The sequence below is a fragment of the Pelobates fuscus genome, chromosome 5 (genome assembly GCF_036172605.1).
Source record: "Pelobates fuscus isolate aPelFus1 chromosome 5, aPelFus1.pri, whole genome shotgun sequence".
Lineage (NCBI taxonomy): Eukaryota > Metazoa > Chordata > Amphibia > Anura > Pelobatidae > Pelobates > Pelobates fuscus.
This window is the reverse complement of record NC_086321.1, coordinates 384,687,867-384,713,285: the sequence shown is the minus strand read 5'-3', so window position 1 is coordinate 384,713,285 and position 25,419 is coordinate 384,687,867.

Genomic DNA, 25,419 nt, shown 5'->3' with positions numbered 1-25,419 from the left:
AACGTGCGCGTATTTGGGCCAATTAATGAGTTAGCATTGTATCACTGCCCGCAGTCTGTCCATACATTAACGTAGATATTAATAATAAAATATGTGGAACGTGCGCCTATTTGGGCCAATTAATGAGTTAGCATTGTATCACTGCCCGCAGTCTGTCCATACATTAATGTAGATATTAATAATAAAATATGTGGAACGTGCGCCTATTTGGGCCAATTAATGAGTTAGCATTGTATCACTGCCCGTAGTCTGTCCATACATTAATGTAGATATTAATAATAAAATATGTGGAACGTGCGCGTATTTGGGCCAATTAATGAGTTAGCATTGTATCACTGCCCATAGTCTGTCCATACATTAATGTAGATATTAATAATAAAATATGTGGAACGTGCGCCTATTTGGGCCAATTAATGAGTTAGCATTGTATCACTGCCCGCAGTCTGTCCATACATTAATGTAGATATTAATAATAAAATATGTGGAACGTGCGCCTATTTGGGCCAATTAATGAGTTAGCATTGTATCACTGCCCGTAGTCTGTCCATACATTAATGTAGATATTAATAATAAAATATGTGGAACGTGCGCCTATTTGGGCCAATTAATGAGTTAGCATTGTATCACTGCCCATAGTCTGTCCATACATTAATGTAGATATTAATAATAAAATATGTGGAACGTGCGCCTATTTGGGCCAATTAATGAGTTAGCATTGTATCACTGCCCGTAGTCTGTCCATACATTAATGTAGATATTAATAATAAAATATGTGGAACGTGCGCCTATTTGGGCCAATTAATGAGTTAGCATTGTATCACTGCCCATAGTCTGTCCATACATTAATGTAGATATTAATAATAAAATATGTGGAACGTGCGCGTATTTGGGCCAATTAATGAGTTAGCATTGTATCACTGCCCACAGTCTGTCCATACATTAATGTAGATATTAATAATAAAATATGTGGAACGTGCGCGTATTTGGGCCAATTAATGAGTTAGCATTGTATCACTGCCCGCAGTCTGTCCATACATTAATGTAGATATTAATAATAAAATATGTGGAACGTGCGCGTATTTGGGCCAATTAATGAGTTAGCATTGTATCACTGCCCGTAGTCTGTCCATACATTAATGTAGATATTAATAATAAAATATGTGGAACGTGCGCCTATTTGGCCAATTAATGAGTTAGCATTGTATCACTGCCCACAGTCTGTCCATACATTAATATAGATATTAATAATAAAATATGTGGAACGTGCGTGTATTTGGGCCAATTAATGAGTTAGCATTGTATCACTGCCCATAGTCTGTCCATACATTAATGTAGATATTAATAATAAAATATGTGGAACGTGCGCCTATTTGGGCCAATTAATGAGTTAGCATTGTATCACTGCCCGCAGTCTGTCCATACATTAATGTAGATATTAATAATAAAATATGTGGAACGTGCGCCTATTTGGGCCAATTAATGAGTTAGCATTGTATCACTGCCCGCAGTCTGTCCATACATTAATGTAGATATTAATAATAAAATATGTGGAACGTGAGCGTATTTGGGCCAATTAATGAGTTAGAATTGTATCACTGCCCGCAGTCTGTCCATACATTAATGTAGATATTAATAATAAAATATGTGGAACGTGCGCGTATTTGGCCAATTAATGAGTTAGCATTGTATCACTGCCCATAGTCTGTCCATACATTAATGTAGATATTAATAATAATATATGTGGAACGTGCGCGTATTTGGCCAATTAATGAGTTAGCATTGTATCACTGCCCATAGTCTGTCCATACATTAATGTAGATATTAATAATAAAATATGTGGAACGTGCGCCTATTTGGGCCAATTAATGAGTTAGCATTGTATCACTGCCCGTAGTCTGTCCATACATTAATGTAGATATTAATAATAAAATATGTGGAACGTGCGCGTATTTGGCCAATTAATGAGTTAGCATTGTATCACTGCCCGTAGTCTGTCCATACATTAATGTAGATATTAATAATAAAATATGTGGAACGTGCGCGTATTTGGGCCAATTAATGAGTTAGCATTGTATCACTGCCCGCAATCTGTCCATACATTAATGTAGATATTAATAATAAAATATGTGGAACGTGCGCATATTTGGGCCAATTAATGAGTTAGCATTGTATCACTGCCCATAGTCTGTCCATACATTAATGTAGATATTAATAATAAAATATGTGGAACGTGCGCCTATTTGGGCCAATTAATGAGTTAGCATTGTATCACTGCCCGTAGTCTGTCCATACATTAATGTAGATATTAATAATAAAATATGTGGAACGTGCGCGTATTTGGCCAATTAATGAGTTAGCATTGTATCACTGCCCGTAGTCTGTCCATACATTAATGTAGATATTAATAATAAAATATGTGGAACGTGAGCGTATTTGGGCCAATTAATGAGTTAGCATTGTATCACTGCCCATAGTCTGTCCATACATTAATGTAGATATTAATAATAAAATATGTGGAACGTGCGTGTATTTGGCCAATTAATGAGTTAGCATTGTATCACTGCCCATAGTCTGTCCATACATTAATGTAGATATTAATAATAAAATATGTGGAACGTGCGCCTATTTGGGCCAATTAATTAGTTAGCATTGTATCACTGCCCATAGTCTGTCCATACATTAATGTAGATATTAATAATAAAATATGTGGAACGTGCGCCTATTTGGGCCAATTAATGAGTTAGCATTGTATCACTGCCCACAGTCTGTCCATACATTAATGTAGATATTAATTATAAAATATGTGGAACGTGCGCGTATTTGGGCCAATTAATGAGTTAGCATTGTATCACTGCCCATAGTCTGTCCATACATTAATGTAGATATTAATAATAAAATATGTGGAACGTGCGCCTATTTGGCCAATTATTGAGTTAGCATTGTATCACTGCCCATAGTCTGTCCATACATTAATGTAGATATTAATAATAAAATATGTGGAACGTGCGCGTATTTGGGCCAATTAATGAGTTAGCATTGTATCACTGCCCGCAGTCTGTCCATACATTAATGTAGATATTAATAATAAAATATGTGGAACGTGCGCGTATTTGGGCCAATTAATGAGTTAGCATTGTATCACTGCCCGTAGTCTGTCCATACATTAATGTAGATATTAATAATAAAATATGTGGAACGTGCGCGTATTTGGGCCAATTAATGAGTTAGCATTGTATCACTGCCCGCAGTCTGTCCATACATTAATGTAGATATTAATAATAAAATATGTGGAACGTGCGCCTATTTGGGCCAATTAATGAGTTAGCATTGTATAACTGCCCACAGTCTGTCCATACATTAATGTAGATATTAATAATAAAATATGTGGAACGTGCGCCTATTTGGGCCAATTAATGAGTTAGCATTGTATCACTGCCCGCAGTCTGTCCATACATTAATGTAGATATTAATAATAAAATATGTGGAACGTGCGCGTATTTGGGCCAATTAATGAGTTAGAATTGTATCACTGCCCGCAGTCTGTCCATACATTAATGTAGATATTAATAATAATATATGTGGAACGTGCGCCTATTTGGGCCAATTAATGAGTTAGCATTGTATCACTGCCCGTAGTCTGTCCATACATTAATGTAGATATTAATAATAAAATATGTGGAACGTGCGCGTATTTGGCCAATTAATGAGTTAGAATTGTATCACTGCCCATAGTCTGTCCATACATTAATGTAGATATTAATAATAAAATATGTGGAACGTGCGCGTATTTGGGCCAATTAATGAGTTAGCATTGTATCACTGCCCATAGTCTGTCCATACATTAATGTAGATATTAATAATAAAATATGTGGAACGTGCGCCTATTTGGGCCAATTAATGAGTTAGCATTGTATCACTGCCCATAGTCTGTCCATACATTAATGTAGATATTAATAATAAAATATGTGGAACGTGCGCGTATTTGGCCAATTAATGAGTTAGCATTGTATCACTGCCCGTAGTCTGTCCATACATTAATGTAGATATTAATAATAAAATATGTGGAACGTGCGCGTATTTGGGCCAATTAATGAGTTAGCATTGTATCACTGCCCGCAGTCTGTCCATACATTAATGTAGATATTAATAATAAAATATGTGGAACGTGCGCGTATTTGGGCCAATTAATGAGTTAGCATTGTATCACTGCCCATAGTCTGTCCATACATTAATGTAGATATTAATAATAAAATATGTGGAACGTGCGTGTATTTGCCAATTAATGAGTTAGCATTGTATCACTGCCCACAGTCTGTCCATACATTAATGTAGATATTAATAATAAAATATGTGGAACGTGCGCCTATTTGGGCCAATTAATGAGTTAGCATTGTATCACTGCCCGCAGTCTGTCCATACATTAATGTAGATATTAATAATAAAATATGTGGAATGTGCGCGTATTTGGGCCAATTAATGAGTTAGCATTGTATCACTGCCCGCAGTCTGTCCATACATTAATGTAGATATTAATAATAAAATATGTGGAACGTGCGCGTATTTGGGCCAATTAATGAGTTAGAATTGTATCACTGCCCGCAGTCTGTCCATACATTAATGTAGATATTAATAATAATATATGTGGAACGTGCGCGTATTTGTGCCAATTAATGAGTTAGCATTGTATCACTGCCCGCAGTCTGTCCATACATTAATGTAGATATTAATAATAAAATATGTGGAACGTGCGCGTATTTGGGCCAATTAATGAGTTAGCATTGTATCACTGCCCGCAGTCTGTCCATACATTAATGTAGATATTAATAATAAAATATGTGGAACGTGCGCCTATTTGGGCCAATTAATGAGTTAGCATTGTATCACTGCCCACAGTCTGTCCATACATTAATGTAGATATTAATAATAAAATATGTGGAACGTGCGCGTATTTGGGCCAATTAATGAGTTAGCATTGTATCACTGCCCGTAGTCTGTCCATACATTAATGTAGATATTAATAATAAAATATGTGGAACGTGCGCGTATTTGGGCCAATTAATGAGTTAGCATTGTATCACTGCCCACAGTCTGTCCATACATTAATGTAGATATTAATAATAAAATATGTGGAACGTGCGCGTATTTGGGCCAATTAATGAGTTAGCATTGTATCACTGCCCGCAGTCTGTCCATACATTAATGTAGATATTAATAATAAAATATGTGGAACGTGCGCCTATTTGGGCCAATTAATGAGTTAGCATTGTATCACTGCCCGCAGTCTGTCCATACATTAATGTAGATATTAATAATAAAATATGTGGAACGTGCCCGTATTTGGGCCAATTAATGAGTTAGCATTGTATCACTGCCCGCAGTCTGTCAATACATTAATGTAGATATTAATAATAAAATATGTGGAACGTGCGCGTATTTGGGCCAATTAATGAGTTAGCATTGTATCACTGCCCACAGTCTGTCCATACATTAATGTAGATATTAATAATAAAATATGTGGAACGTGCGCGTATTTGGGCCAATTAATGAGTTAGCATTGTATCACTGCCCGCAGTCTGTCCATACATTAATGTAGATATTAATAATAATATATGTGGAACGTGCGCGTATTTGGGCCAATTAATGAGTTAGCATTGTATCACTGCCCGCAGTCTGTCCATACATTAACGTAGATATTAATAATAAAATATGTGGAACGTGCGCGTATTTGGGCCAATTAATGAGTTAGCATTGTATCACTGCCCGTAGTCTGTCCATACATTAATGTAGATATTAATAATAAAATATGTGGAACGTGCGCGTATTTGGGCCAATTAATGAGTTAGCATTGTATCACTGCCCATAGTCTGTCCATACATTAATGTAGATATTAATAATAAAATATGTGGAACGTGCGCGTATTTGGGCCAATTAATGAGTTAGCATTGTATCACTGCCCGCAGTCTGTCCATACATTAACGTAGATATTAATAATAAAATATGTGGAACGTGCGCGTATTTGGGCCAATTAATGAGTTAGCATTGTATCACTGCCCGTAGTCTGTCCATACATTAATGTAGATATTAATAATAAAATATGTGGAACGTGCGCGTATTTGGGCCAATTAATGAGTTAGCATTGTATCACTGCCCATAGTCTGTCCATACATTAACGTAGATATTAATAATAAAATATGTGGAACGTGCGCCTATTTGGGCCAATTAATGAGTTAGCATTGTATCACTGCCCGCAGTCTGTCCATACATTAATGTAGATATTAATAATAAAATATGTGGAACGTGCGCCTATTTGGGCCAATTAATGAGTTAGCATTGTATCACTGCCCGTAGTCTGTCCATACATTAATGTAGATATTAATAATAAAATATGTGGAACGTGCGCGTATTTGGGCCAATTAATGAGTTAGCATTGTATCACTGCCCATAGTCTGTCCATACATTAATGTAGATATTAATAATAAAATATGTGGAACGTGCGCCTATTTGGGCCAATTAATGAGTTAGCATTGTATCACTGCCCGCAGTCTGTCCATACATTAATGTAGATATTAATAATAAAATATGTGGAACGTGCGCCTATTTGGGCCAATTAATGAGTTAGCATTGTATCACTGCCCGTAGTCTGTCCATACATTAATGTAGATATTAATAATAAAATATGTGGAACGTGCGCCTATTTGGGCCAATTAATGAGTTAGCATTGTATCACTGCCCATAGTCTGTCCATACATTAATGTAGATATTAATAATAAAATATGTGGAACGTGCGCCTATTTGGGCCAATTAATGAGTTAGCATTGTATCACTGCCCGTAGTCTGTCCATACATTAATGTAGATATTAATAATAAAATATGTGGAACGTGCGCCTATTTGGGCCAATTAATGAGTTAGCATTGTATCACTGCCCATAGTCTGTCCATACATTAATGTAGATATTAATAATAAAATATGTGGAACGTGCGCGTATTTGGGCCAATTAATGAGTTAGCATTGTATCACTGCCCACAGTCTGTCCATACATTAATGTAGATATTAATAATAAAATATGTGGAACGTGCGCGTATTTGGGCCAATTAATGAGTTAGCATTGTATCACTGCCCGCAGTCTGTCCATACATTAATGTAGATATTAATAATAAAATATGTGGAACGTGCGCGTATTTGGGCCAATTAATGAGTTAGCATTGTATCACTGCCCGTAGTCTGTCCATACATTAATGTAGATATTAATAATAAAATATGTGGAACGTGCGCCTATTTGGCCAATTAATGAGTTAGCATTGTATCACTGCCCACAGTCTGTCCATACATTAATATAGATATTAATAATAAAATATGTGGAACGTGCGTGTATTTGGGCCAATTAATGAGTTAGCATTGTATCACTGCCCATAGTCTGTCCATACATTAATGTAGATATTAATAATAAAATATGTGGAACGTGCGCGTATTTGGGCCAATTAATGAGTTAGCATTGTATCACTGCCCGCAGTCTGTCCATACATTAATGTAGATATTAATAATAAAATATGTGGAACGTGCGCCTATTTGGGCCAATTAATGAGTTAGCATTGTATCACTGCCCGCAGTCTGTCCATACATTAATGTAGATATTAATAATAAAATATGTGGAACGTGAGCGTATTTGGGCCAATTAATGAGTTAGAATTGTATCACTGCCCGCAGTCTGTCCATACATTAATGTAGATATTAATAATAAAATATGTGGAACGTGCGCGTATTTGGCCAATTAATGAGTTAGCATTGTATCACTGCCCATAGTCTGTCCATACATTAATGTAGATATTAATAATAATATATGTGGAACGTGCGCGTATTTGGCCAATTAATGAGTTAGCATTGTATCACTGCCCATAGTCTGTCCATACATTAATGTAGATATTAATAATAAAATATGTGGAACGTGCGCCTATTTGGGCCAATTAATGAGTTAGCATTGTATCACTGCCCGTAGTCTGTCCATACATTAATGTAGATATTAATAATAAAATATGTGGAACGTGCGCGTATTTGGCCAATTAATGAGTTAGCATTGTATCACTGCCCGTAGTCTGTCCATACATTAATGTAGATATTAATAATAAAATATGTGGAACGTGCGCGTATTTGGGCCAATTAATGAGTTAGCATTGTATCACTGCCCGCAATCTGTCCATACATTAATGTAGATATTAATAATAAAATATGTGGAACGTGCGCATATTTGGGCCAATTAATGAGTTAGCATTGTATCACTGCCCATAGTCTGTCCATACATTAATGTAGATATTAATAATAAAATATGTGGAACGTGCGCCTATTTGGGCCAATTAATGAGTTAGCATTGTATCACTGCCCGTAGTCTGTCCATACATTAATGTAGATATTAATAATAAAATATGTGGAACGTGCGCGTATTTGGCCAATTAATGAGTTAGCATTGTATCACTGCCCGTAGTCTGTCCATACATTAATGTAGATATTAATAATAAAATATGTGGAACGTGCGCGTATTTGGCCAATTAATGAGTTAGCATTGTATCACTGCCCGTAGTCTGTCCATACATTAATGTAGATATTAATAATAAAATATGTGGAACGTGAGCGTATTTGGGCCAATTAATGAGTTAGCATTGTATCACTGCCCATAGTCTGTCCATACATTAATGTAGATATTAATAATAAAATATGTGGAACGTGCGTGTATTTGGCCAATTAATGAGTTAGCATTGTATCACTGCCCATAGTCTGTCCATACATTAATGTAGATATTAATAATAAAATATGTGGAACGTGCGCCTATTTGGGCCAATTAATTAGTTAGCATTGTATCACTGCCCATAGTCTGTCCATACATTAATGTAGATATTAATAATAAAATATGTGGAACGTGCGCCTATTTGGGCCAATTAATGAGTTAGCATTGTATCACTGCCCACAGTCTGTCCATACATTAATGTAGATATTAATTATAAAATATGTGGAACGTGCGCGTATTTGGGCCAATTAATGAGTTAGCATTGTATCACTGCCCATAGTCTGTCCATACATTAATGTAGATATTAATAATAAAATATGTGGAACGTGCGCCTATTTGGCCAATTATTGAGTTAGCATTGTATCACTGCCCATAGTCTGTCCATACATTAATGTAGATATTAATAATAAAATATGTGGAACGTGCGCGTATTTGGGCCAATTAATGAGTTAGCATTGTATCACTGCCCGCAGTCTGTCCATACATTAATGTAGATATTAATAATAAAATATGTGGAACGTGCGCGTATTTGGGCCAATTAATGAGTTAGCATTGTATCACTGCCCGTAGTCTGTCCATACATTAATGTAGATATTAATAATAAAATATGTGGAACGTGCGCGTATTTGGGCCAATTAATGAGTTAGCATTGTATCACTGCCCGCAGTCTGTCCATACATTAATGTAGATATTAATAATAAAATATGTGGAACGTGCGCCTATTTGGGCCAATTAATGAGTTAGCATTGTATAACTGCCCACAGTCTGTCCATACATTAATGTAGATATTAATAATAAAATATGTGGAACGTGCGCCTATTTGGGCCAATTAATGAGTTAGCATTGTATCACTGCCCGCAGTCTGTCCATACATTAATGTAGATATTAATAATAAAATATGTGGAACGTGCGCGTATTTGGGCCAATTAATGAGTTAGAATTGTATCACTGCCCGCAGTCTGTCCATACATTAATGTAGATATTAATAATAATATATGTGGAACGTGCGCCTATTTGGGCCAATTAATGAGTTAGCATTGTATCACTGCCCGTAGTCTGTCCATACATTAATGTAGATATTAATAATAAAATATGTGGAACGTGCGCGTATTTGGCCAATTAATGAGTTAGAATTGTATCACTGCCCATAGTCTGTCCATACATTAATGTAGATATTAATAATAAAATATGTGGAACGTGCGCGTATTTGGGCCAATTAATGAGTTAGCATTGTATCACTGCCCATAGTCTGTCCATACATTAATGTAGATATTAATAATAAAATATGTGGAACGTGCGCCTATTTGGGCCAATTAATGAGTTAGCATTGTATCACTGCCCATAGTCTGTCCATACATTAATGTAGATATTAATAATAAAATATGTGGAACGTGCGCGTATTTGGCCAATTAATGAGTTAGCATTGTATCACTGCCCGTAGTCTGTCCATACATTAATGTAGATATTAATAATAAAATATGTGGAACGTGCGCGTATTTGGGCCAATTAATGAGTTAGCATTGTATCACTGCCCGCAGTCTGTCCATACATTAATGTAGATATTAATAATAAAATATGTGGAACGTGCGCGTATTTGGGCCAATTAATGAGTTAGCATTGTATCACTGCCCATAGTCTGTCCATACATTAATGTAGATATTAATAATAAAATATGTGGAACGTGCGTGTATTTGCCAATTAATGAGTTAGCATTGTATCACTGCCCACAGTCTGTCCATACATTAATGTAGATATTAATAATAAAATATGTGGAACGTGCGCCTATTTGGGCCAATTAATGAGTTAGCATTGTATCACTGCCCGCAGTCTGTCCATACATTAATGTAGATATTAATAATAAAATATGTGGAATGTGCGCGTATTTGGGCCAATTAATGAGTTAGCATTGTATCACTGCCCGCAGTCTGTCCATACATTAATGTAGATATTAATAATAAAATATGTGGAACGTGCGCGTATTTGGGCCAATTAATGAGTTAGAATTGTATCACTGCCCGCAGTCTGTCCATACATTAATGTAGATATTAATAATAATATATGTGGAACGTGCGCGTATTTGTGCCAATTAATGAGTTAGCATTGTATCACTGCCCGCAGTCTGTCCATACATTAATGTAGATATTAATAATAAAATATGTGGAACGTGCGCGTATTTGGGCCAATTAATGAGTTAGCATTGTATCACTGCCCGCAGTCTGTCCATACATTAATGTAGATATTAATAATAAAATATGTGGAACGTGCGCCTATTTGGGCCAATTAATGAGTTAGCATTGTATCACTGCCCACAGTCTGTCCATACATTAATGTAGATATTAATAATAAAATATGTGGAACGTGCGCGTATTTGGGCCAATTAATGAGTTAGCATTGTATCACTGCCCGTAGTCTGTCCATACATTAATGTAGATATTAATAATAAAATATGTGGAACGTGCGCGTATTTGGGCCAATTAATGAGTTAGCATTGTATCACTGCCCACAGTCTGTCCATACATTAATGTAGATATTAATAATAAAATATGTGGAACGTGCGCGTATTTGGGCCAATTAATGAGTTAGCATTGTATCACTGCCCGCAGTCTGTCCATACATTAATGTAGATATTAATAATAAAATATGTGGAACGTGCGCCTATTTGGGCCAATTAATGAGTTAGCATTGTATCACTGCCCGCAGTCTGTCCATACATTAATGTAGATATTAATAATAAAATATGTGGAACGTGCCCGTATTTGGGCCAATTAATGAGTTAGCATTGTATCACTGCCCGCAGTCTGTCAATACATTAATGTAGATATTAATAATAAAATATGTGGAACGTGCGCGTATTTGGGCCAATTAATGAGTTAGCATTGTATCACTGCCCACAGTCTGTCCATACATTAATGTAGATATTAATAATAAAATATGTGGAACGTGCGCGTATTTGGGCCAATTAATGAGTTAGCATTGTATCACTGCCCGCAGTCTGTCCATACATTAATGTAGATATTAATAATAATATATGTGGAACGTGCGCGTATTTGGGCCAATTAATGAGTTAGCATTGTATCACTGCCCGCAGTCTGTCCATACATTAACGTAGATATTAATAATAAAATATGTGGAACGTGCGCGTATTTGGGCCAATTAATGAGTTAGCATTGTATCACTGCCCGTAGTCTGTCCATACATTAATGTAGATATTAATAATAAAATATGTGGAACGTGCGCGTATTTGGGCCAAATAATGAGTTAGCATTGTATCACTGCCCATAGTCTGTCCATACATTAATGTAGATATTAATAATAAAATATGTGGAACGTGCGCGTATTTGGGCCAATTAATGAGTTAGCATTGTATCACTGCCCGCAGTCTGTCCATACATTAACGTAGATATTAATAATAAAATATGTGGAACGTGCGCGTATTTGGGCCAATTAATGAGTTAGCATTGTATCACTGCCCGTAGTCTGTCCATACATTAATGTAGATATTAATAATAAAATATGTGGAACGTGCGCGTATTTGGGCCAATTAATGAGTTAGCATTGTATCACTGCCCATAGTCTGTCCATACATTAACGTAGATATTAATAATAAAATATGTGGAACGTGCGCGTATTTGGGCCAATTAATGAGTTAGCATTGTATCACTGCCCATACATAGTCTGTCCATACATTAATGTAGATATTAATAATAAAATATGTGGAACGTGCGCCTATTTGGGCCAATTAATGAGTTAGCATTGTATCACTGCCCGCAGTATGTCCATACATTAATGTAGATATTAATAATAAAATATGTGGAACGTGCGCCTATTTGGGCCAATTAATGAGTTAGCATTGTATCACTGCCCGTAGTCTGTCCATACATTAATGTAGATATTAATAATAAAATATGTGGAACGTGCGCCTATTTGGGCCAATTAATGAGTTAGCATTGTATCACTGCCCATAGTCTGTCCATACATTAATGTAGATATTAATAATAAAATATGTGGAACGTGCGCCTATTTGGGCCAATTAATGAGTTAGCATTGTATCACTGCCCGTAGTCTGTCCATACATTAATGTAGATATTAATAATAAAATATGTGGAACGTGCGCCTATTTGGGCCAATTAATGAGTTAGCATTGTATCACTGCCCATAGTCTGTCCATACATTAATGTAGATATTAATAATAAAATATGTGGAACGTGCGCGTATTTGGGCCAATTAATGAGTTAGCATTGTATCACTGCCCACAGTCTGTCCATACATTAATGTAGATATTAATAATAAAATATGTGGAACGTGCGCGTATTTGGGCCAATTAATGAGTTAGCATTGTATCACTGCCCGCAGTCTGTCCATACATTAATGTAGATATTAATAATAAAATATGTGGAACGTGCGCGTATTTGGGCCAATTAATGAGTTAGCATTGTATCACTGCCCGTAGTCTGTCCATACATTAATGTAGATATTAATAATAAAATATGTGGAACGTGCGCGTATTTGGGCCAATTAATGAGTTAGCATTGTATCACTGCCCGTAGTCTGTCCATACATTAATGTAGATATTAATAATAAAATATGTGGAACGTGCGCCTATTTGGGCCAATTAATGAGTTAGCATTGTATCACTGCCCACAGTCTGTCCATACATTAATGTAGATATTAATAATAAAATATGTGGAACGTGCGCGTATTTGGGCCAATTAATGAGTTAGCATTGTATCACTGCCCGTAGTCTGTCCATACATTAATGTAGATATTAATAATAAAATATGTGGAACGTGCGCCTATTTGGCCAATTAATGAGTTAGCATTGTATCACTGCCCACAGTCTGTCCATACATTAATATAGATATTAATAATAAAATATGTGGAACGTGCGTGTATTTGGGCCAATTAATGAGTTAGCATTGTATCACTGCCCATAGTCTGTCCATACATTAATGTAGATATTAATAATAAAATATGTGGAACGTGCGCGTATTTGGGCCAATTAATGAGTTAGCATTGTATCACTGCCCGCAGTCTGTCCATACATTAATGTAGATATTAATAATAAAATATGTGGAACGTGCGCCTATTTGGGCCAATTAATGAGTTAGCATTGTATCACTGCCCGCAGTCTGTCCATACATTAATGTAGATATTAATAATAAAATATGTGGAACGTGCGCCTATTTGGGCCAATTAATGAGTTAGCATTGTATCACTGCCCGCAGTCTGTCCATACATTAATGTAGATATTAATAATAAAATATGTGGAACGTGAGCGTATTTGGGCCAATTAATGAGTTAGAATTGTATCACTGCCCACAGTCTGTCCATACATTAATGTAGATATTAATAATAAAATATGTGGAACGTGCGCGTATTTGGCCAATTAATGAGTTAGCATTGTATCACTGCCCATAGTCTGTCCATACATTAATGTAGATATTAATAATAATATATGTGGAACGTGCGCGTATTTGGCCAATTAATGAGTTAGCATTGTATCACTGCCCATAGTCTGTCCATACATTAATGTAGATATTAATAATAAAATATGTGGAACGTGCGCCTATTTGGGCCAATTAATGAGTTAGCATTGTATCACTGCCCGTAGTCTGTCCATACATTAATGTAGATATTAATAATAAAATATGTGGAACGTGCGCGTATTTGGCCAATTAATGAGTTAGCATTGTATCACTGCCCGTAGTCTGTCCATACATTAATGTAGATATTAATAATAAAATATGTGGAACGTGCGCGTATTTGGGCCAATTAATGAGTTAGCATTGTATCACTGCCCGCAATCTGTCCATACATTAATGTAGATATTAATAATAAAATATGTGGAACGTGCGCATATTTGGGCCAATTAATGAGTTAGCATTGTATCACTGCCCATAGTCTGTCCATACATTAATGTAGATATTAATAATAAAATATGTGGAACGTGCGCCTATTTGGGCCAATTAATGAGTTAGCATTGTATCACTGCCCGTAGTCTGTCCATACATTAATGTAGATATTAATAATAAAATATGTGGAACGTGCGCGTATTTGGCCAATTAATGAGTTAGCATTGTATCACTGCCCGTAGTCTGTCCATACATTAATGTAGATATTAATAATAAAATATGTGGAACGTGAGCGTATTTGGGCCAATTAATGAGTTAGCATTGTATCACTGCCCATAGTCTGTCCATACATTAATGTAGATATTAATAATAAAATATGTGGAACGTGCGTGTATTTGGCCAATTAATGAGTTAGCATTGTATCACTGCCCATAGTCTGTCCATACATTAATGTAGATATTAATAATAAAATATGTGGAACGTGCGCCTATTTGGGCCAATTAATTAGTTAGCATTGTATCACTGCCCATAGTCTGTCCATACATTAATGTAGATATTAATAATAAAATATGTGGAACGTGCGCCTATTTGGGCCAATTAATGAGTTAGCATTGTATCACTGCCCACAGTCTGTCCATACATTAATGTAGATATTAATTATAAAATATGTGGAACGTGCGCGTATTTGGGCCAATTAATGAGTTAGCATTGTATCACTGCCCATAGTCTGTCCATACATTAATGTAGATATTAATAATAAAATATGTGGAACGTGCGCCTATTTGGCCAATTATTGAGTTAGCATTGTATCACTGCCCATAGTCTGTCCATACATTAATGTAGATATTAATAATAAAATATGTGGAACGTGCGCGTATTTGGGCCAATTAATGAGTTAGCATTGTATCACTGCCCGCAGTCTGTCCATACATTAATGTAGATATTAATAATAAAATATGTGGAACGTGCGCGTATTTGGGCCAATTAATGAGTTAGCATTGTATCACTGCCCGTAGTCTGTCCATACATTAATGTAGATATTAATAATAAAATATGTGGAACGTGCGCGTATTTGGGCCAATTAATGAGTTAGCATTGTATCACTGCCCGCAGTCTGTCCATACATTAATGTAGATATTAATAATAAAATATGTGGAACGTGCGCCTATTTGGGCCAATTAATGAGTTAGCATTGTATAACTGCCCACAGTCTGTCCATACATTAATGTAGATATTAATAATAAAATATGTGGAACGTGCGCCTATTTGGGCCAATTAATGAGTTAGCATTGTATCACTGCCCGCAGTCTGTCCATACATTAATGTAGATATTAATAATAATATATGTGGAACGTGCGCCTATTTGGGCCAATTAATGAGTTAGCATTGTATCACTGCCCGTAGTCTGTCCATACATTAATGTAGATATTAATAATAAAATATGTGGAACGTGCGCGTATTTGGCCAATTAATGAGTTAGAATTGTATCACTGCCCATAGTCTGTCCATACATTAATGTAGATATTAATAATAAAATATGTGGAACGTGCGCGTATTTGGGCCAATTAATGAGTTAGCATTGTATCACTGCCCATAGTCTGTCCATACATTAATGTAGATATTAATAATAAAATATGTGGAACGTGCGCCTATTTGGGCCAATTAATGAGTTAGCATTGTATCACTGCCCATAGTCTGTCCATACATTAATGTAGATATTAATAATAAAATATGTGGAACGTGCGCGTATTTGGCCAATTAATGAGTTAGCATTGTATCACTGCCCGTAGTCTGTCCATACATTAATGTAGATATTAATAATAAAATATGTGGAACGTGCGCGTATTTGGGCCAATTAATGAGTTAGCATTGTATCACTGCCCGCAGTCTGTCCATACATTAATGTAGATATTAATAATAAAATATGTGGAACGTGCGCGTATTTGGGCCAATTAATGAGTTAGCATTGTATCACTGCCCATAGTCTGTCCATACATTAATGTAGATATTAATAATAAAATATGTGGAACGTGCGTGTATTTGCCAATTAATGAGTTAGCATTGTATCACTGCCCACAGTCTGTCCATACATTAATGTAGATATTAATAATAAAATATGTGGAACGTGCGCCTATTTGGGCCAATTAATGAGTTAGCATTGTATCACTGCCCGCAGTCTGTCCATACATTAATGTAGATATTAATAATAAAATATGTGGAATGTGCGCGTATTTGGGCCAATTAATGAGTTAGCATTGTATCACTGCCCGCAGTCTGTCCATACATTAATGTAGATATTAATAATAAAATATGTGGAACGTGCGCGTATTTGGGCCAATTAATGAGTTAGAATTGTATCACTGCCCGCAGTCTGTCCATACATTAATGTAGATATTAATAATAATATATGTGGAACGTGCGCGTATTTGTGCCAATTAATGAGTTAGCATTGTATCACTGCCCGCAGTCTGTCCATACATTAATGTAGATATTAATAATAAAATATGTGGAACGTGCGCGTATTTGGGCCAATTAATGAGTTAGCATTGTATCACTGCCCGTAGTCTGTCCATACATTAATGTAGATATTAATAATAAAATATGTGGAACGTGCGCCTATTTGGGCCAATTAATGAGTTAGCATTGTATCACTGCCCACAGTCTGTCCATACATTAATGTAGATATTAATAATAAAATATGTGGAACGTGCGCGTATTTGGGCCAATTAATGAGTTAGCATTGTATCACTGCCCGTAGTCTGTCCATACATTAATGTAGATATTAATAATAAAATATGTGGAACGTGCGCGTATTTGGGCCAATTAATGAGTTAGCATTGTATCACTGCCCACAGTCTGTCCATACATTAATGTAGATATTAATAATAAAATATGTGGAACGTGCGCGTATTTGGGCCAATTAATGAGTTAGCATTGTATCACTGCCCGCAGTCTGTCCATACATTAATGTAGATATTAATAATAAAATATGTGGAACGTGCGCCTATTTGGGCCAATTAATGAGTTAGCATTGTATCACTGCCCGCAGTCTGTCCATACATTAATGTAGATATTAATAATAAAATATGTGGAACGTGCCCGTATTTGGGCCAATTAATGAGTTAGCATTGTATCACTGCCCGCAGTCTGTCAATACATTAATGTAGATATTAATAATAAAATATGTGGAACGTGCGCGTATTTGGGCCAATTAATGAGTTAGCATTGTATCACTGCCCACAGTCTGTCCATACATTAATGTAGATATTAATAATAAAATATGTGGAACGTGCGCGTATTTGGGCCAATTAATGAGTTAGCATTGTATCACTGCCCGCAGTCTGTCCATACATTAATGTAGATATTAATAATAATATATGTGGAACGTGCGCGTATTTGGGCCAATTAATGAGTTAGCATTGTATCACTGCCCGCAGTCTGTCCATACATTAACGTAGATATTAATAATAAAATATGTGGAACGTGCGCGTATTTGGGCCAATTAATGAGTTAGCATTGTATCACTGCCCGCAGTCTGTCCATACATTAATGTAGATATTAATAATAAAATATGTGGAACGTGCGCGTATTTGGGCCAATTAATGAGTTAGCATTGTATCACTGCCCATAGTCTGTCCATACATTAATGTAGATATTAATAATAAAATATGTGGAACGTGCGCGTATTTGGGCCAATTAATGAGTTAGCATTGTATCACTGCCCGCAGTCTGTCCATACATTAACGTAGATATTAATAATAAAATATGTGGAACGTGCGCGTATTTGGGCCAATTAATGAGTTAGCATTGTATCACTGCCCGTAGTCTGTCCATACATTAATGTAGATATTAATAATAAAATATGTGGAACGTGCGCGTATTTGGGCCAATTAATGAGTTAGCATTGTATCACTGCCCATAGTCTGTCCATACATTAATGTAGATATTAATAATAAAATATGTGGAACGTGCGCGTATTTGGGCCAATTAATGAGTTAGCATTGTATCACTGCCCATAGTCTGTCCATACATTAATGTAGATATTAATTATAAAATATGTGGAACGTGCGCGTATTTGGGCCAATTAATGAGTTAGCATTGTATCACTGCCCGTAGTCTGTCCATACATTAATGTAGATATTAATAATAAAATATGTGGAACGTGCGCGTATTTGGGCCAATTAATGAGTTAGCATTGTATCACTGCCCGTAGTCTGTCCATACATTAATGTAGATATTAATAATAAAATATGTGGAACGTGCGCGTATTTGGGCCAATTAATGAGTTAGCATTGTATCACTGCCCGTAGTCTGTCCATACATTAATGTAGATATTAATAATAAAATATGTGGAACGTGCGCGTATTTGGGCCAATTAATGAGTTAGCATTGTATCACTGCCCACAGTCTGTCCATACATTAATGTAGATATTAATAATAAAATATGTGGAACGTGCGCGTATTTGGGCCAATTAATGAGTTAGCATTGTATCACTGCCCGCAGTCTGTCCATACATTAATGTAGATATTAATAATAAAATATGTGGAACGTGCGCCTATTTGGGCCAATTAATGAGTTAGCATTGTATCACTGCCCGCAGTCTGTCCATACATTAATGTAGATATTAATAATAAAATATGTGGAACGTGCCCGTATTTGGGCCAATTAATGAGTTAGCATTGTATCACTGCCCGCAGTCTGTCAATACATTAATGTAGATATTAATAATAAAATATGTGGAACGTGCGCGTATTTGGGCCAATTAATGAGTTAGCATTGTATCACTGCCCACAGTCTGTCCATACATTAATGTAGATATTAATAATAAAATATGTGGAACGTGTGCCTATTTGGGCCAATTAATAAGTTAGCATTGTATCACTGCCCGCAGTCTGTCCATACATTAATGTAGATATTAATAATAAAATATGTGGAACGTGCGCGTATTTGGGCCAATTAATGAGTTAGCATTGTATCACTGCCCGCAGTCTGTCCATACATTAATGTAGATATTAATAATAATATATGTGGAACGTGCGCGTATTTGGGCCAATTAATGAGTTAGCATTGTATCACTGCCCGCAGTCTGTCCATACATTAACGTAGATATTAATAATAAAATATGTGGAACGTGCGCGTATTTGGGCCAATTAATGAGTTAGCATTGTATCACTGCCCGTAGTCTGTCCATACATTAATGTAGATATTAATAATAAAATATGTGGAACGTGCGCGTATTTGGGCCAATTAATGAGTTAGCATTGTATCACTGCCCATAGTCTGTCCATACATTAATGTAGATATTAATAATAAAATATGTGGAACGTGCGCGTATTTGGGCCAATTAATGAGTTAGCATTGTATCACTGCCCGCAGTCTGTCCATACATTAACGTAGATATTAATAATAAAATATGTGGAACGTGCGCGTATTTGGGCCAATTAATGAGTTAGCATTGTATCACTGCCCGTAGTCTGTCCATACATTAATGTAGATATTAATAATAAAATATGTGGAACGTGCGCGTATTTGGGCCAATTAATGAGTTAGCATTGTATCACTGCCCATAGTCTGTCCATACATTAATGTAGATATTAATAATAAAATATGTGGAACGTGCGCGTATTTGGGCCAATTAATGAGTTAGCATTGTATCACTGCCCATAGTCTGTCCATACATTAATGTAGATATTAATAATAAAATATGTGGAACGTGCGCGTATTTGGGCCAATTAATGAGTTAGCATTGTATCACTGCCCGTAGTCTGTCCATACATTAATGTAGATATTAATAATAAAATATGTGGAACGTGCGCCTATTTGGGCCAATTAATGAGTTAGCATTGTATCACTGCCCGTAGTCTGTCCATACATTAATGTAGATATTAATAATAAAATATGTGGAACGTGCGCGTATTTGGGCCAATTAATGAGTTAGCATTGTATCACTGCCCACAGTCTGTCCATACATTAATGTAGATATTAATAATAAAATATGTGGAACGTGCGCGTATTTGGGCCAATTAATGAGTTAGCATTGTATCACTGCCCGCAGTCTGTCCATACATTAATGTAGATATTAATAATAATATATGTGGAACGTGCGCGTATTTGGGCCAATTAATGAGTTAGCATTGTATCACTGCCCGCAGTCTGTCCATACATTAATGTAGATATTAATAATAAAATATGTGGAACGTGCGTGTATTTGGGCCAATTAATGAGTTAGCATTGTATCACTGCCCATAGTCTGTCCATACATTAATGTAGATATTAATAATAAAATATGTGGAACGTGCGCGTATTTGGGCCAATTAATGAGTTAGCATTGTATCACTGCCCACAGTCTGTCCATACATTAATGTAGATATTAATAATAAAATATGTGGAACGTGCGCGTATTTGGGCCAATTAATGAGTTAGCATTGTATCACTGCCCATAGTCTGTCCATACATTAATGTAGATATTAATAATAAAATATGTGGAACGTGCGCGTATTTGGGCCAATTAATGAGTTAACATTGTATCACTGCCCGCAGTCTGTCCATACATTAATGTAGATATTAATAATAAAATATGTGGAACGTGCGCGTATTTGGGCCAATTAATGAGTTAGCATTGTATCACTGCCCGCAGTCTGTCCATACATTAATGTAGATATTAATAATAAAATATGTGGAACGTGCGTGTATTTGGGCCAATTAATGAGTTAGCATTGTATCACTGCCCATAGTCTGTCCATACATTAATGTAGATATTAATAATAAAATATGTGGAGCGTGCGCGTATTTGGGCCAATTAATGAGTTAGCATTGTATCACTGCACGCAGTCTGTCCATACATTAATGTAGATATTAATAATAAAATATGTGGAACGTGCGCCTATTTGGGCCAATTAATGAGTTAGCATTGTATCACTGCCCGCAGTCTGTCCATACATTAATGTAGATATTAATAATAAAATATGTGGAACGTGCGCCTATTTGGGCCAATTAATGAGTTAGCATTGTATCACTGCCCATAGTCTGTCCATACATTAATGTAGATATTAATAATAAAATATGTGGAACGTGCGTGTATTTGCCAATTAATGAGTTAGCATTGTATCACTGCCCATAGTCTGTCCATACATTAATGTAGATATTAATAATAAAATATGTGGAACGTGCGCGTATTTGGGCCAATTAATGAGTTAGCATTGTATCACTGCCCGTAGTCTGTCCATACATTAATGTAGATATTCATAATAAAATATGTGGAACGTGCGCCTATTTGGGCCAATTAATGAGTTAGCATTGTATCACTGCCCGCAGTCTGTCCATACATTAATGTAGATATTAATAATAAAATATGTGGAACGTGCGCGTATTTGGGCCAATTAATGAGTTAGCATTGTATCACTGCCCGCAGTCTGTCCATACATTAATGTAGATATTAATAATAAAATATGTGGAACGTGCGCGTATTTGGGCCAATTAATGAGTTAGCATTGTATCACTGCCCGCAGTCTGTCCATACATTAATGTAGATATTAATAATAAAATATGTGGAACGTGCGCGTATTTGGGCCAATTAATGAGTTAGCATTGTATCACTGCCCATAGTCTGTCCATACATTAATGTAGATATTAATAATAAAATATGTGGAACGTGCGCGTATTTGGGCCAATTAATGAGTTAGCATTGTATCACTGCCCACAGTCTGTCCATACATTAATGTAGATATTAATAATAAAATATGTGGAACGTGCGCGTATTTGGGCCAATTAATGAGTTAGCATTGTATCACTGCCCGCAGTCTGTCCATACATTAATGTAGATATTCATAATAAAATATGTGGAACGTGCGCGTATTTGGGCCAATTAATGAGTTAGCATTGTATCACTGCCCACAGTCTGTCCATACATTAATGTAGATATTAATAATAAAATATGTGGAACGTGCGCGTATTTGGGCCAATTAATGAGTTAGCATTGTATCACTGCCCGTAGTCTGTCCATACATTAATGTAGATATTAATAATAAAATATGTGGAACGTGCGCGTATTTGGGCCAATTAATGAGTTAGCATTGTATCACTGCCCACAGTCTGTCCATACATTAATGTAGATATTAATAATAAAATATGTGGAACGTGCGCGTATTTGGGCCAATTAATGAGTTAGCATTGTATCACTGCCCACAGTCTGTCCATACATTAATGTAGATATTAATAATAAAATATGTGGAACGTGCGCGTATTTGGGCCAATTAATGGGTTAGCATTGTATCACTGCCCGCAGTCTGTCCATACATTAATGTAGATATTAATAATAAAATATGTGGAACGTGCGCATATTTGGGCCAATTAATGAGTTAGCATTGTATCACTGCCCGTAGTCTGTCCATACATTAATGTAGATATTAATAATAAAATATGTGGAACGTGCGCGTATTTGGCCCAATTAATGAGTTAGCATTGTATCACTGCCCACAGTCTGTCCATACATTAATGTAGATATTAATAATAAAATATGTGGAACGTGCGCGTATTTGGTCCAATTAATGAGTTAGCATTGTATCACTGCCCGCAGTCTGTCCATACATTAATGTAGATATTAATAATAAAATATGTGGAACGTGAGCGTATTTGGGCCAATTAATGAGTTAGAATTGTATCACTGCCCATAGTCTGTCCATACATTAATGTAGATATTAATAATAAAATATGTGGAACGTGAGCGTATTTGGGCCAATTAATGAGTTAGCATTGTATCACTGCCCGTAGTCTGTCCATACATTAATGTAGATATTAATAATAAAATATGTGGAACGTGCGCGTATTTGGGCCAATTAATGAGTTAGCATTGTATCACTGCCCATAGTCTGTCCATACATTAATGTAGATATTAATAATAAAATATGTGGAACGTGCGCGTATTTGGGCCAATTAATGAGTTAGCATTGTATCACTGCCCGCAGTCTGTCCATACATTAATGTAGATATTAATAATAAAATATGTGGAACGTGCGCCTATTTGGGCCAATTAATGAGTTAGCATTGTATCACTGCCCATAGTCTGTCCATACATTAATGTAGATATTAATAATAAAATATGTGGAACGTGCGCGTATTTGGGCCAATTAATGAGTTAGCATTGTATCACTGCCCATAGTCTGTCCATACATTAATGTAGATATTAATAATAAAATATGTGGAACGTGCGCGTATTTGGGCCAATTAATGAGTTAGCATTGTATCACTGCCCATAGTCTGTCCATACATTGCATCCAAAGCTGCTGAGGTTGTAATTCATTGGATTAAGTGGTGTGTGATACCGTACCAAGGCTCTAGAGAAATGTCACCGGCTATAAAGTTACAAAAGTACTGAAACGCCAGAGGCTTAGTCTAAATCTATTTTTTAATAAAGGTAAATTGAAACCAGACCCTTTCAACTATCAATCAAATATGATTTAATGAGAAAAAACAGATGCAAAGTGTGGGATGCGAAAATGAAGAAATGATGATATTTTAGAACTTGATCTGTTCCCCTCTGACCACATAAAATAAGTGAAATTAGAAGATTTAAGGGTAAATTCTTGTGAAATATCATACACAAGGGTTTCAGGACGGGGACAGAAGGTGGTCGAACTCTTGGACTTTCTTCTACATTGGACGCTATTAAAGGTACACAAACCTGTATTTGTGATTCTGTAGTCCTCATGTAGTATTTTAGCTTTCCGGCCCTGCTCTGATCTTGTGACAAGATGACTCAACTCACCTTTTCTTTCATGCCACGCAGATCTCACCACAGCTGGCCTCGCCTGGCCCTGCCACAGGAGACATAGGGAGACTGTCGCACATGCGAGGCAAAACTCACAGCTCTGTGTCAATCAGCATCTTTTCATGCATATACATTAACTCAATGCATCTCTGTGGGGAAAGTTCAGCGCCTCCATGCAGACCAGGAAGCACCTCTAGTGGCCGCCTGAGTGACTTCCACTGGAGGTTTCCCTAGACAGCAATGTAAACACTGCCATTACTCTGAAAAGGCAGTGTTTACGTAAAAATGACGGCAGGGACATACTATAACACCAGAACCACTGCATTAAGATGTGTATTATACATGAAGCTTGAGTTGTGACTATAGTGCCCCTTTAAGTTCTAGTGGAAATAGACCCATTTTTGTTGCTCCTGATTTCATACATAGACGTTCTCCGAAACCTGATCTTGCTTTAGTAAAGGAGGCTAAAATTAGAGATGGATATTTTTGAAATAAAAGTAAGGATTGTAGATAGAAGGTGTCCAATGCACTGCTCCCTCTATGAGTAAATGCAAAGAGAATATGACTCTGTGCACAGCTCCTCGTGGTGCCCGCCAGAAGGTGATGAGGCTCCATGAGAAGCTGGTCAATGGTCTATCACAGGGGGCCAAGAAGGTGAGAGAGGAGGCAACCGGTGGGGGCAGCGAGAGAGAGACGACATGGTAGTGATGCCGGGAGCCCGTATATGGTCACTCTGGCCTTGGCATATCCACAGAATGCACGCAAGGGAGCAGAGGGGAACTTTATGATTCATTCCCCACTGGACCCCAGAGAGAGAACCCACACCAGCTCTCCTAAAGGTAGGACGGCTGGATGGAGCTAAAAAAATAAGACAACAAGACATAACATTAATTTGTGCCTGTGTGCAGGAATGTGTAAATGTGTGAGTATGTTTTTCAGTGAGTTTGTGTGGCAGTGAGTGTTTCAAAACAGTGAGATTGTGTGTCTGTCATTGAGAGTGTGTCAGTGTTTTTGTCAGAGAGT